The 15,411-nt window shown below is 41.0% G+C and overlaps 1 protein-coding gene across 3 annotated transcripts in view; it reads right to left on the bottom strand.

Moving 5' to 3' along the window:
• Nucleotides 1-15,411, bottom strand: part of RSU1 (Ras suppressor protein 1) — a 201,964-nt gene that overhangs the window by 117,740 nt on the left and 68,813 nt on the right. The window lies entirely within an intron of this gene.

Consider the following 15,411-nt stretch of genomic DNA (forward strand, 5'->3'; position numbering starts at 1 on the left):
ATTTCAACTGCTCACCCTGAAAGTTATCGAAAATTCATAGAGACTTCTGCTTCCAGCCATGGTAACGTGACTAGAAAAAATGTGTAATGTTAATTGCTTCTAGATCCTGGACAAGCAGCAGCACCAAACTCATCATCTCTGAGAGAAAAGAAACAAGTGTGCGGAACCCCACGATCACCCTAATTTTCCCCTGGAAGCATCTCCAGACAGTCATGGAGGAAGTGGGAGATCAAGCAACATGGTGGCGCTGTTGAGCTAAAAGGAGAGAGATCAGAGTTTGAGGCTGTGGAGGGAGGAATAATGAGCCGGCGCAGGGTAGTAGAAACAAAGTAGCTATAAAGAAAAATAGCTCCAGAAAACTGCAGAGGGGATCTTTGAGTCTTTGGCTGAAGAGTAACTGCCATGTCCAGGGCAAGGCTCTCAAGGCTAAGAAAGAAAGATAAAACAAAATAACAAGGGGAAAACTACAGAGGAGATAAAGCCAAATCATCACTGGCATTAGCACAAGGCTAGGAAACATTCATTTCCAGCAGCCAGAGAGGAGATACCTCACTGAACACCCTGGTCATTCGACAGAGATTCCAGAAGCCTTAGGAAAGGACTCGTCTAGCCCACAAGTAAAGGTGAGTCTGGACCAACTCCAAGCACGATTAAAGGCAGGCCTTAAAAAAAAATCAAGCTGGTCACAAAGAAATTGCTTCCTTAAATGAAACTCAGCAGCCCACAAAAGGAAACAATAATATCTCTACATCAAAAACATACTATTCATATCTACAATGACACCATAATAAAAAAATACTAAGCATGCAAAGAAACAGAAAAAGGTGATGTATAAACAAGAGAAAAATCAGTCAACAGAAACAGAATCAGAAATTACATCAGTAGACCAAAAAAAAAAAAAAAAAAAAAAAAAAAAAAAAATTAAAACATATTTAAAATGTGTCCAAAAATTTAAAGGACAATGTGAACATAATAAGGAAATAAAGAGGAACTATTCATAGAGAAGTGCAATTACAAGAACTATATGGATATAATTGAACTCAATGATACAAGATGTGAAATGAATATTTCATTGAATATATGCTTGTCAGGAGATTAGACACTGCAGAAAGATCTGTTAACTTGAAAACACAGCAAAATAAACCACCAAAACTGAATCGCAAAGAGGGGCACACGGGTTGAAAAAAACAAAATAGAAGAAAAAGTTTTGGGCAGCTGACTTGTGGAAAACATCAAGTGATCTAACCTAAGTGTAATCTGACTTCCAGAAAAGGAGGAAGAAATAGGAGGTAACTAGCTAAATAGGTAATAAGTAGGTAAATACATAAATATAGAAATAATGGCTAAAGTTTATCTAATTTGGTGAATATTACAAACCATATATCAAAGAAGTTCTACACAACCCTTGAGAAGAAGAAACAATGGAAACCGCAGGAAGGCACATAATTAAACTGCTAAAAATCAATGATGAAGAAAAAATTTTAAAGGCAAAGAAAAATAAGACACAGTACATATTACGGAGAACAATGGTAAAAATGACACCAAAACAATGCAAATTAGAAGACAACGGAACACTACCTTTAGAGAGTTGGAAGGAAAAAATAAAACTGTCAACCTAAAATTCTCTATCTAGAAAAAAATTCTTCAGCATGAAGGCAAAATAAAGGCAATTCAGATGAAGAAAAGCTGAGAGAATTTGTGGCCAAAACAATACAACAAGAAATATAAAAGGAAATTCTTCAGGGTGAAAGTAAGTTATACTCATATCTCTATCAAGGGCTAAAAAGCACTGGAAATGGTAAGTGTGCCTTGAAATACTAAAGATTTTTTTCTCTCTTGTTAACTTTTTAAAAAGATAGCTGACTTAAAAGAACTTATAGCACTGTTACTTGAGGTTTTAACAAATCAACTAATTTGACCTGATATTTATATAACACTATAGGATACTTAACCTTTTAATGTGCATATGGAAAATTCATCAACACAGACAATATACTGGGCCATAAACCAAGGCTATGAACTTCTAAAAGAGGAGAATCATACAGATTATGATTTGTGACCATAATTAAGGTTTAAATCAATAACAAAATGACTACAAAATCTTTGAAAACAAATCATCTCTAAATAACCCACATGCCAAGGAAGAAATTACAAGGGAACTGGAAAAAATTTTTATTTATTTATTTTTTATAGAGAGAGAGATAAAGAGACATGTAAGCAGGGGAGAGGGGCAAAAGGAGAGAGAGAGAAAGAGAGGGACGGAGGGAATCTTAAGCAGGCTCCACACTCAGTGCGGAGCCTGACACGAGGCTCGATCCCATGACCCTGGCGTTGTTATCTGAGCTGAAAACAAGAGTCAGACACCCAACCGACTGAGCCACCCAAGTGCTCCGAAAATATTTTTAAATGAAATGATGGTTAAAACACAAAATGTGTGGGATGCAGCTCAAACAATGATTAGAGAGAAATACATTTCTTTATTTCTAGAAACGCTTATAGTAGAAAAAGAGAAAGACTGAAAATCAATGATCTAAGCTTTCCCCTAAAGAAATTAGAAAAATCAGAGCTAATTGTTCTCAAAGTGAACAGAAGATAAGGAAATCAATGAAATACAAAACAAAGAATTAAGAAATTCAATTAAACACCAGTTTTTTAAAAAGAAATAAAATTGATAAAGCCTAGCCAGACCAATCAAAAGCAAAGAAAATAGAAAAAACCTAAATTACTACTACCATAAATAAAAATGGGGATATCATTATAGATGCTACAGACCAACTTAGAAGAAACAAAAATTACCAATGCTAAAAGAAATAGAGAAAACTGAGGAGCCTGATATCTATGAAAATACTGAATTCATAATTCAGAACTTTTCTGCAAAGAAAATTCAAGACCCAAAGAGCTTCACTAATGAATTCTGTCAAACATTTAAAAATACCAATTTTACCAACTTTATGAGACCAGGATATCCCTGATACTGTACAAAGATACTGTTAAAAAAAAAAAAAAAAGTACAGACCAATATCTCTCATGAACTGAATGAAGGAGAAAATCTTTCGAGAAAATATTAGCAAATCAAATCTAGAAATACCAAAAGTACAAAAAACAAAAACCACATTATCATCTCAATAGATGCAGGAAATGCATTTAACAAAATCTTAATACCTTTTCATGATAAAAATCATCCTACAAAGAACAGAGGGCACTTTCTACATCTGACAAAGGTCATCTACAAAGAACTCACAGGAAATGTACTCAGTGGAGAAAGACCAGCAGCTTTCTGTCTAAGATCAGGAATAAGATAAAAATGTCTGCTCTTGTTACTTATATTCAACACTGTTCTAGAGGTTGTGGCCCAAGTAGTCAGGCAAGAAAATGAAATAAAAGGCATCTAGAAGAGAAGGGAGGAAGTGTAACTATCTCTAATTGCAGATGACATGACCTTGGACACAGAAAATTCTAAGGAATCCACTAAAAACTAATTAAAACAAACAAGTTCAGCAACATTACAGGACACAAGATCAGTATGAAGATCAACTGTATTTTTCTATACCAGCAATGAATAAACTGAAAATAAATTAAGAAAAGAATTTTATTTACAATAGCGTCAAATAGAATAAAATGTTGAGAAATACATTTAACAAAGGAAGTGTAAACCATATACTCTGAAATTGACAAACTATTGTTGAAGGAAATTTAAAAAGATCTAAAGAAAAGATATTTTATGTTCATGGATCTCAAATTTAATATAAGACAGCAATACTCTCCACAATAATCTACAGATTTATCGTAATCCCTATCAGAACACCAGTTGGCTTCTTTGCAGAAATTGATAAGCTGATTGATTCTAAATTTATTTGGAATGTCAAAGGACTCAAAATAGTCAAAATAATGTTGTAAATGAATAACAAAGTTGGAACTAACAAGTCCCAATTTCAGAACTTACTAAAAAAGCAACAGTATTAACAACAGTGCAGAACTTATATAGGATACAACTATATACATCAATAAATAAACATGAGTCCAGAAATGAAATCACATATCTATGGTCAAATAAGTGTTAACAAGGATGTCAAGACCCAATGAGCAAAACAGTCTTTTCAACAAATGGTGCTGTAACAACTGGATAGCCACATGCAAAACAATGAAACTGGACCTTTATCACACCACATACGAAAATTAACTCAAGATGGATCAAAATTCTAAATGTAACTGACAAACTATAAAAATCCTGGGGGAGGGGGGGAATTGTGGAATGCTAGCTATAGGGTATTGAGTTTCTTTTTAAGCTAATAAAAATGTTCTAAAACTGTGGTGATGGTAGTACAACTCTGAGCATACTAAAAATGCTGAACTGTATACTCCAAATGTGTGAATTATATGGTATGTAAATTTTATCTCGATAAAGCTTCCACCCAAAAAAAAAAAAAAAGGATAAAAGAGTAATACCAAGTGGGATTTAGTATAAAAATACAAGACTGATTTAACATTGAACAATCACTGTCATTTGCCACAATGACAAATGAAGCAGACATATTAGTTATGCACTACTAAAGAACAGAGTACTGCAAAACTTGGAATTTAACACAATTAACATTTATTATCTTAACATTTTCCCAGGGTACGAATCTGAGAGTGACTTATCTAAGAAGTTCTGGATCAGGGGCTCTCAGGAAACAGTCAAGTTGCCAGTCTGGGGCTTGTCTAGCTTGACTGGGGCTGGATGATCCACTTCCAAGTTCGGTCAGTAAGGTTGTTCACAACAGAACAACTGGCTTTCCCTAAGAGTAAGTGATTCAAAAGAGAGTGAGAGAGACAAAGGACAAGACAGCATACCCGAGATGGAAGCTGCAGCGTCTTTTATAATTTAATCTCACAAGTGACATGCTATTATTTCTGCTGTATTATATTGGTCACAGAAACCCATAGGAGCAGACCACACAAGGGTATTAATACCAGGACACAGGGATCATTAGAAGCCACCCTGGAGGATGGCTACCAGAGGAGAAAAATCATATGATTGCCTCAATAGAGGGGGAAAGAAAAAAAAAAAAAGCTTTTGGCAATATTTAATACCTATTCATAAAAACTTGAAAGAAGCCAGGAATAAAAGGAAACTTTCTCAACCTGATAAAAAAGTGTTTTTCTAAAGACATATAACTAGTATCCATTTAACAATGAACAATAATACTCTCCCCCTAAGATCAAGATAAAGCAAGGATATTCCTTCTCACGGCTTCTATTCCACACTGTAGTGAAGGGCCTGGCTGGTGTAATAAGACAAGAAAAACAATAAAGAATAGTAACCAGAAAAAAAGAAATACAATGGTCTTTTTTGGGAGACAAGACTTCCATGTACATAGAAAATCTTAGGAGATATGCTGTGCTACGCCCTGCCAGCAACAACAATGAAAAAGCCAAACAAATAAATAAACAAAAACCCTATGAAAACTAGACTCATAAGAAAATCAAGAAAAATCACAGGAACCAAGGTCAATTTACAAGAAGTTGTTGTATTTTTAAGTACTAGCAATAATTAAAAATGAAATTTAAAAAGTTCCACTCACAATAGCATCAAAAACCGAAAATACTTAAGGATAAATTTAACAAGATATATGCAAGTAAAAACTGTAACATTGCCAAGAGAAATTTTAAAAACCTAAACAAATGGAGAAAGAGATCATGTTCACAGATTGGAAGGCTCTATATTGTTAAGATGCAAATTCTCTCCAAAATGATCTGTCAGTTCAGTCAAATTCCAATCAAAATCCCAGCAGGCTGACTCTGAAATCTATATGCAATAATATACAATCCAGAAATATATCCACATTTATATAGTAAATTGGCTTTTGACTAAGACCAAAGCAATTCTTTAGAAAGAAGAAACTCTTCTCTACTAATGGTGCTATAGCAATTACTTATACGGGAAAAAATATACATACCACACACTAAGTTTAATTCGAGCGGATCGGAAGAAAAAAAAAAAAAACAGCACGCCATAATAAAAAAATAACAGGAAGGGGCTGGTGAGATAGTGAACGGTCAGAAGAGGGATCACTGAGGAGAAACCACATGTGAGTTGACACCTGAAGGTACCACCTATGCAACTATTCAGGAGAGGAAAATTCCAAGCAGAGTGCAAAGACCGTGAAGGACCACGAAGCAGACACGGAGGGTAGCCCATGAGCAACGGAGGGGCCAGAGCAGCATAAAAAACAGGGAGGCAAGATAATCTTGGGCCTCCAGACTCAACAGGGTACCTTCAAGAATTCGAAATCACAGAAGTGGTCAAAAAAGCACCTGGAGCGCTGTGTGAAGAAGGGATCGGATGGAGCGAGGGAGGAAGCAGGGAAACCAGTCAAGAGGAGGCTCTTGTGGCAACCCCAGCGACAGAAGGCGGTGGCACACTCTTGTCTTCAAGGATGGATGTTCCAGTCTAACACCAGAGCTGGCATTCCAGCAGATTCGGGTGTTTATTGTCATTTCTGCCAGTCATTTTCAACCGTTTGTTGTTTCCTTCAAAGGTTCCCTTTATGAGGGAAGGGATCATGTCTATTTCACTTACTGCTCTGCGTCAAACCCAAAAGGTCAGAGGAATACACCGTGTGAGGAGCTGCAGGTCAGGATGTGACATGGTAACATAGACAGGGGCTGTCCAAGGAGACGAGCCATTCTGCTTAGAACAGCAAATATGAAAGGTAACAGAGTACTGAGGTCTATTAAAATCACTACACAAACGTTGACAATGAACATGAGCGTGTAGGTTTTGCGTCTGTCACTAAATTTCTGGTGTTGCCAGCATAAAGGTCATCATCCTCCACTTCACCCCATCCCAGCCATGACCCCCAAAAGACACTCACACAATACCTTTCAGGACTAAGTTAGTATAAAATTGCTTTAAAAAAAAAAATACAGGAATAATGTAATATACAGGAGATGCTTTGAGGGAGATGCTACATAAACGTAAGATATTATATACGTATTCGGGTGATAGGAACTGTATTTACAGATATGCCACTGGAATAAAAAAAATTAAACCTAGAATCTCGGTACTGCCGATATTTCTCCCAGGGCAAGAATACATTTAGTGTCCTATTAAATCAAAGAATGGTCCACTGCAAAGAGTCGCATGCCTTACCAGCTGGTGTTAACACAGAATGATGCACATGTTCAATCACAGTGAACCTGACATTGGGCTTCCTGAAATTTATAACACGGAATGGAAACGTTTTATGTGTTGCAACTTCCCACCCCCTTTAAGGCAGTAACTCACCAGGCAGAAATATAATTCACTTAGCATTTTTAAAACCCACACTTAGAGCATTCTCTGGGGTTAAAAATTCACTGAAATAGAATATATAAAATGGAACTTGTTAAAAAATATCATGTAGGAGACTGACAGGAATCATTTTTGATATCAACTAAGACCATGGGAATGAAAGAATAGGAAATATTTCCTATGAAGTATGTCAAAAGAGTATTAACATCGAAATAAAATGTAAGAGGATGTAACATAATTCAAACCAAAAGTCAAAGTTTGGTGAAGATTCTCTATGCCTCACGCTTTATTTTTCAAAGAATAAAATTAAGGCCTTTGTTTGGAATCACTGTTATCTGTCATTTAATGATAAATGATGTTCTTCTAATTGGTTCAATACTGATACATGTACAGATATACTATTTAGAGGAATACTTTCGTTTTTGAGGGGGAGGGTTCTTTTAGCTCCTTAAAAAAAATTTTTTTTGAGTATAGTTGGCACACATTTCATCAAGTTTCAGGTGTACAACGTAGTGATTCAACATCTCTCAATGTGAACGCTTTGTTCACCCCAAGTATAGCTACCATCTGGTACCACACAACACTATTACAATATCATCCATCCCGTAACTGGAATCCCGTATCTCCCACCCCCCCTTCACCTATTTTGCCCAGCCCCCCACTCCCCTCTGGCAACCATCAGTTTATTCTGTGTATTTATAGGTCTCATTCTCCTCCTTGTTTTGTTTTTCAGATTCCATGTAGGAGTGAAGTCATACAGTCTGTGTCTTTCTAGGACTTATTTCACTTAGCATAATACCCTCTAGGTCCATCCACGTTGTAAGAGATGGCATGATTTCAGCTGTTTTTATGGCTGTATAATATCCCACTGTACACGTCTACCACATCTTCTTTCGACAAACGCTCGTTTTTTTTTTTTTGTTTTTTTTTTAATTTTTTTTTTCAACATTTTTTATTTATTTTTGGGACAGAGAGAGACAGAGCATGAACAGGGGAGGGGCAGAGAGAGAGGGAGACACAGAATCGGAAACAGGCTCCAGGCTCCGAGCCATCAGCCCAGAGCCTGACGCGGGGCTCGAACTCACGGACCGCGAGATCGTGACCTGGCTGAAGTCGGACGCTCAACCGACTGCGCCACCCAGGCGCCCCAAAACGCTCGTTTTTGAAGTCGACAGACCTGAACTAAAAATCTGGCTCTGTCAGTAACAAGCTGTGTCAGTAATGGAGCTTAGGGCACGTCACAAGCTCCCTGTACACTTTGGTTTTGCCACCTTCAAAAAGTGACCCAAGAACTTTCCTTGCCTACAGTACAGAACCGAGATTAAAGGCTATGGAACCGTTTTGTAAATTACGACATTTTGTGTAAAACTCAGGTTTTTATGTAATTCCATCAAGCCTAAAAGCAACTTCAAAGAAGTGTTTATGATCAACTGCCAAATTCAATTTTGTACAAGCAGCACAGTTTATAATTCCATGAAGTAAGTACGTGCCACTCACTACACTACGAAGCTAACTTACCATGACATCTGGCAACCATTTCACAGACTAACAATTACCTCTTGGGAGGTGCGTGTCTGTTAGCATCCGTTCCAGAGAGACCTTTCCCCTACAAAATGCTGCATTTTTACATTTTCCTGAGTCCTAGAACAGACGTAAAGCAAAAGCAGTAAATGGTCCTACCCTTTGATAACCTGGGGTAGTTACCACCGACTGGGGACAGGAGTTCCACCTTCCAGGGTAATTTGTGAAACTATAAGTTTGTTATTACAGAGGGCACCTAGGTGACTCCGTCGGTTGGGCATCCGACTCTTAATTTCGGCTCAGGTCCCGATCTCACGGTTCATGGGTTCGAGCCCCGCACTGGGCTCTGTGTTGGCAGTGCGGAGACTGCTTGGGATTTTGTCTGTCTGTCTCTCTCTCTCTGCCCCTACCCCCCTTGCTCTGTATCTCTCTCTCTCAAAAATAAATAAACTTAAAAAAAATTTTGTTATTACAACTGTGACCATGGAATTGAAAGGACGCCAGTGCCAGGACTGCCCCACACCAAGTGTCTGTCACGTGGAGCCACTCCACGGGACCTACACTCTCCTCTATGCGCAGCGCCCCCGCATGCCTCTCCCCACACCTACTGTGCTTCTCCTCGGCTTCCACGCCAGAAGCTGATGCACGGCCATTCTTCCACCCGCAGGATAAGCCAGCCCATCACAGGGTGCCACGGGGAATCTGTATTTTTGACCTTCTCGGTCATTCTTCCTCTCCGGGTGCTCTGCGGTAAGTGCTTCTCCCTGTCAAAAGGGTGGGACTCGGGCAACCCCTATGGTTAGACTGCGTGAGAGGAGCCCAGGCTTCAGAAAACCAGCCTATAGAGAGTGAAAACTCTACAGTATGAAATCCAGCGTCTGTACACGTACACACACACACAAACACACACACACGCACATCTGTGTGCCTGTATTCGTTTACCTAAGGTTTCCTGGGAAGTCGTCCTTACTGCTGGCAAGTGGCTAAATTCTCCGGATGGATTATTCTCTGATGCTCAGGACAGCACTATGAGGTGGGACCACTCTTACCCCCATTCTACACGAGGCGCAGAAAGTAATTTGTCCAAAGTCATAGAGCATTGAACTCAAGCCTGGTGATGAGGAGGTAAGTGTCCACATTCTACTGTACACAGTAAAATATGTGTTGTTGGTTTTTTAGACTTCTGGGTTAAGATAACTGGGAAACAACTGACAGAGTGAAAATAACGCAAAAGACAATGAACAAGACACAGCCTTGGACTTGACTGACCAAAAAGAAAACTGCGTTTCCTTCTTGCCTGCCTCAGTAGAGTATTTTTCTTTAGCTTCTCAACACCATAAAGAAAAGGATTAAGAGGTGTAATACAAAAGAGTTTAGACAGGTCTATCCCCTCTTTCTTAATTCTGTTCCTTCTACAGAATTATAATTGGAGAAAAATTCCCAATTCCTGACATCACTTACTCTTTGAGTGGAATTAATATTTGTCTCTACTCTTCACAAATATGCTAGAAAGAATACATATACTTCTCCTATTTCTGTAATAAAAAATACCATTGGTTCCTGGCCTACAAAGTAGGACACCAGGCCAGCCAGCCCCAGGTGTATGTGGCACTGCACACGTCCCTCCTACAGGCGGCTTAAATTGGTGTAGACAAGGTTCCAACATCTAAAACACTTTGCTCTGCTGCATACCCACTGACCAAGGCCATTTCCTTCTCTAACGGCAATTATCTGGGTGACAGATATGGGAGAAGAGGTCCCAGGACTTAGTCTAGGGGCCAAGAAACCAGAAACGACTCCAGCAAGAGCAAGTAACTGAACCCTGGACAACCGAGTGGAGACCATGCAAAAACCTGTAAGTCACATCCTCAGTTCACAAGACAACAGCGGTCTCGGGCGAGAGAGGAAATGCCAGAGCAGAGCAGAGGACCGCCGCTCAGAGAGCACCTCCAGGAGGCTGTCCACTCTGGCGCTCTGTCTGTTCTGAGGACTGCTCGGGGCGTCCGTCTTTCCTTCCTCCCTACCGATGCAGGCCTTTCCTCCACTCCACTCACTCATTCTGCCACTAATTAAAACCGGGTGAAACTTCATTCACTCACATCGCTGCTTCACTTTGAAGAGATTGGCTAAAGGACGGGTCCTGAAGAGACATTCGGATTCAGGCAGGCTCCAGACAAGATTTCGACTGTGTCTGTTTCATGCTTTCACTGGCAGAATTAACTGCACATGTCAGGAAAAACATTTTTCCTCTGAAGCACAGCATGCCCACTGCACCAGCACGAGGGAGTCATCGTGGAGCCAATCAGGGGAAGCCACAGTCCCCAACCTGGCCAGATACCTGCCTGGGAGTGAGCCAGACACATCCCTCTGGCTTTAGGGTCTAGGAACCACAGTGCTCCCAGGCTCTATCTTCTACAGTCACACCCAGGGGGTCTCGTCCACTCGGTGGCATTACATCTATGTTCGTAACGCCCCAAATCATCTATTAGCCCAGACCTCACTTCCAACTTCAGATCGCCCTACCCAGCTGCCCTCTCGATTAGACATCCAAAAAGGCATCTCGATCTTAAGACACCCACAACTCGGCTAATCACTAGTTCCTCTCCTCCCCACGTCTCCCCACCCACCCTTCCTGTTCTCTCTCCCATCCTTTTAGCTCCCGGGGTCTGAAACCTCCACTCTCCCCCTCACCCAGGTCATCACCAATTCCTGTTCGATCTGCCTTTGAAACAGACCCAGAAGCTGACCATTATCACCATCTGGATGAACGCAGCTGCATGCCTTCTGGAGGCTTCGGAGGAAAACACACTGCCTTGCTTTCTTCAGCTTCCAGAAGCTACCCGCATTCCCTGGCTTAAGGCCCCCTCCACGACAATCCAACCTCTTGGTTCTGTCATCACACCTTTGACTACTGACTACTGTCTCTGACCCTCCTGCCTTCGTCTTCTAAAACTCAGGTGATTAAACTGGGCTCACCTTCGTAATCCAGGATAATCTCTCCATCTCAAGATTCTACATCACACTGGCAAAGTCCTTTTGCCATGTGAGGTGACAAATGCCCGGAGACGGGGGCATCTTTGGGGGCCATTATGCAGGCAGCCACGACACCTCACTCAGAGAAAAAGCCAAAATCCTTAACAATGCCCACAAATTCTCATGGGATCTAGTCCCCACTTCCTAACTGAGCTCCCCTCTCCCCTCTCCCCACCCTCCCCTTGGGAGTGCTAAGGACTCATGCACTTGAAGTGTATTATATGCGTCCCTGCTATTCCTCAACACACAACTCATCTCAGGACGTTGGCACTTCCTGTTCCCACTGCCAGGAAAGTCCCCTCCCTTGTTCAGGTCTCTGCTTAAATGACACCAACTTATAGGCAAACCTTTCCCTGTTGACTCTGGTCAACAGAGTAATATTGCCCCCACCACAATCTAGACACTCCCTTCCATGCTTATTTTTTTCACAGAGTATTTACTATCTAATATGGTATCCATCTATCCACTCATCCACCTTCCTCCACTGCAGGATCTGTCCCTTGTCCTATCTCCAAGAAACAAGCATGAAGCAGGGGCCCAATAAACACTTGAGGAGTTAGTGAATTTGACTTTATTGGAAAGTCAGTTCCTTGGAGACAAGACCTGGCCTAAAGTAGGAACTTAATAAATGTCTGAATGGGTGAATGACAGACCTGATTTGTACCTAATTTGCTATATGCATATGGATCAACATGAAATCAAGTGTACTACTTTCTAGGAATCAGACACAGCAGGTAAAGTAACTTATTCAGGGATTTCCAACAAAAGGAAAGTAATAGAAAAACACAGAAAAAACTCCACCCAAACTCCTGACTTCATTTTGCCGTGTCCCTAAACATTCTTAGACCTGACAAGTCAGAACACATCTGGATTCCACTGCTTGGTTCAAAGACGCTTACCAATAAGGCTTCAAGTTGTTAAACTCCAAATTTATTTTTATTTTCTTTAACGTTTATTTATTTTGAGACAAACAGCGTGAGTGGGAGAGGGGTAGAGAGAAGGAGAGAGAGAAAATCCTAAGCAGGCTCCACACTGTCAGCACAGAGCCTGACGTGGGGCCTGAACTCACAAAACCATGACATCGTGACCTGAGCTGAAACCAAGAGCTGGACACTCAACCAGCTGAGCCACCCAGGCGCCCCACCTCCCAATTTATTTTTAAAGGAAATTTCACAGAAATCTCAAAAGCATTTGCCTTGCTTATGCCGATATGTATAATACGAACATACAGGGGAGAGAGCATCATCCACACTTGAGGGTGCACCCAGAAGTAAGCCCGTAGCCAGTGGGTGCTGTCGGGACAGATATAATGCACTCCAAGTGCATCAGTCCCTAGTGCTGCTCATTAGCTAGGCCAGGGCGACTCCAGACGATCATCTTAGCTACTGTGGACAAGCCAAACCAAAGACATTTCTGCTGTGGCTGTATGTCTATGGGGACAGGGTCGGGTGGACCCAGGGACCATGCACTTTGGAGGGTCTAGCAGAAGAGCACTGTTTTACAGAGGCCGTCTCATCTGCACTCTGCGGGGTATTACAACCTGCTGCTTACCCCCCCACCCCCCTCCCCATGCTGGCCATCCAACCGCCAGGAGAGCAGCTTTTCTCCTGCCACTAGGGGGAGTGAGCGGGTGCTGCACTTTCTGGGAATCCTTTTGCCGGCTGGAATGGAAACAAGAACACCACAGTGGGGAGGAATACTGACCTGGAGGACAGCCTGACACGATGCCAATCAAGCCTCTGTGACTCGTTAGCTGTGCCCCTACAGACAGTGCTAAGCTTCAGTGTTCTTACCTCTCAAAAGTCCGCTGACAAGTCTTATGACAATTACAGGAGCTAGGGCAGGAAAAGCACTTGTCACAGCACCCTAATACATACTATTATAATAATTATTATTACATTACTATGTATTAGATTATTCTTGACTCAAAAAAAAAAAAAAACCCACCATTTAAAAATAAAGAATACATCTGTCTTCATCTCTAGTTTCGACCTCTAACAGAAACTCCCAGGGGGTCATGATTTATTTCCAGCTAAGTACTTGCCTGTCATTAGGGAAATCTGCCATGAGGCAGATGTTGGGATTAAGCTTTCCTAGGTATGGCTTGAAAAACAGTCATTTAGTGACTTTCTCCTCAACTGTACTCTTGAGTAAAATATAAATATATATATATATATATATATATATATATACACACACACACACATTAATAAATTATATATAATAAAAATTAATATATATATATATATATATATAATTTGTTACTGGAGAGCTTAACAGAAATGTTAGATAAGTAGGACTAGATTTTAAGCAAGATATTTAAATGGATAAGCAATATGATTTAAGATTTCAAAATATGTAAGGACATAGGTGTTCACTTGGGTTTATCTTCCTAACAAAGTATTACCTGATAGAAATCACTGATCAATGCCCTCACTCACTTCTCTGCTTGAAAAATGAAATAAAATAACAAAACACACTTCAAAAGAAAGGAAGGAAGGAAGGAAGGAAGGAAGGAAGGAAGGAAGGAAGGAAGGAAGAAAGAAAGGAAGAAAGAACAGTTTCTCCTAATCACACTGCCCAAGAACGCATGCCAGAAGCATGGAGGGAGCTTTTCCAAATGGCACGAGAACTCGTCTCCTGCAGGGGGATTTTGATTCACCAGGTCGGGGAAGAAGCAGGTATGTGTATTCTGCCAAAGCCCCCCAGGTATCACTAATGCTACCACCCCTGGTCAACAGTCACGGTACAAACCCTTTCTTCTGACAAGGAGTTTTTCGCCTTAAAAACGTTCGCAACGATCTTTCCTTGGTCCCAAAGCCTGCTCCTAAGTGACGCATGACAACTTGTAACTGTGAGGAGAACGCGCTGAGCTACTTCTCAGCCCTTCAAATTGGCGCAAGTTCCTCCAGACCTTTTACAACGACAAAGTTGACCAAGGAGATGGGGCAAGTGGTGCTGAAACTTTCCATCGTTCCATGAAACCACGGGAATGCTTTTCCTTCACACCAGCGCTGCCCAACAGAACACCCTGTGATGAAAACGTTCTGTACCTGGGTTTTCCCCGGGGGTAGCCACGAGCCGTACATGGATACTGAGCACTGGAAATGTGGCTTGTGGCTTCCACGAGGGGAGCATGGCTCGGGGCAGACGTCAAACTCTGCCTCCGCATGGCCTTCCCAGCACCTTGCCAGGTGAGTCCTCATTTCATTAACTCATTCAGTACCCATTCCTCAAGCACCAACCTGAAGCCTAGAGCATGGCAGGCACGGGGCATCCAGCAGGGAGGGAATATAAAACCCCACCCCGCTCTCATGGAGCTTTCGTTCCAAGCGGCAACCCCTGGCCTCTTTCAAACGGCCAGGTTCACTTGAGGTACTTGCTCAAAGAACTCTGGGTTAAACTTGGGTTTTTTTTGTTTGTTTTTTCAAATTATGGGATTCTGGAGCAGAAAAGCAAATATTCACAGTTTGAGGAACAATGCAGTTCAATGGGTTGAAGGAGTGAGAGAACACGGAGGGTCTGCACGAGAGAAGAGAAGTAAACTCATGAAACCTTTCCAGAAGGGCAGAATACGTTGG

Source organism: Panthera uncia, chromosome B4 (genome assembly GCF_023721935.1).
Source record: "Panthera uncia isolate 11264 chromosome B4, Puncia_PCG_1.0, whole genome shotgun sequence".
NCBI classification, from domain to species: domain Eukaryota; kingdom Metazoa; phylum Chordata; class Mammalia; order Carnivora; family Felidae; genus Panthera; species Panthera uncia.